Source organism: Cynara cardunculus, unplaced genomic scaffold (genome assembly GCF_001531365.2).
Source record: "Cynara cardunculus var. scolymus isolate 2C unplaced genomic scaffold, CcrdV1 Un_Scaffold_1420, whole genome shotgun sequence".
Lineage (NCBI taxonomy): Eukaryota > Viridiplantae > Streptophyta > Magnoliopsida > Asterales > Asteraceae > Cynara > Cynara cardunculus.
The window spans coordinates 36,616-37,094 of NW_020200764.1; the positions used below are offsets into that span (position 1 = coordinate 36,616).

At 60.3% G+C, this 479-nt stretch overlaps 1 pseudogene; it reads left to right on the top strand.

Moving 5' to 3' along the window:
• The window catches only part of LOC112502436, an 8,926-nt pseudogene that overhangs the window by 3,678 nt on the left and 4,769 nt on the right, over window positions 1-479 (top strand).

Genomic DNA, 479 nt, shown 5'->3' on the forward strand with positions numbered 1-479 from the left:
AATCCCCGGCGGGGATGGGGACGGGGACGGGGACACATACGGGGGATCGGGGACGGGGACGGGGACGGGTATTGAGGTCCCCGCCCCATCACCGCCCCATTGCCATCCCTAGCACAGCTGTTGCTGTGTTTCGTCTTGCAGCATCATCATACAGCAAACAGCAAGGCACCGGTGCTGTTTCTCTTCGCGTTCCTTGCCCGGACAGCCGACAGCAACCTGCTGTGTTTCGACTAATAGCAGACAGCACCAGTAGCTGCAGAAACAGCCCACGGCTGTGTTTTTCTCCGGCAAACAGCAGCTGCAGAAACAGCCCCACGGCTGCGTGTTTTCCTCCCCTCAGACCGCCAACAGCAACGCCAGACAGCGGTTCTGCCGTGCTGTTTCTTCGCCTCCGTTAGCCCAAACAACAGCTGCTTCCTCGCCGCCGCACAACGGACATCAAGCAGCTGTCGCGTCTGTTTTGTGTCCGCCGTGGTCTG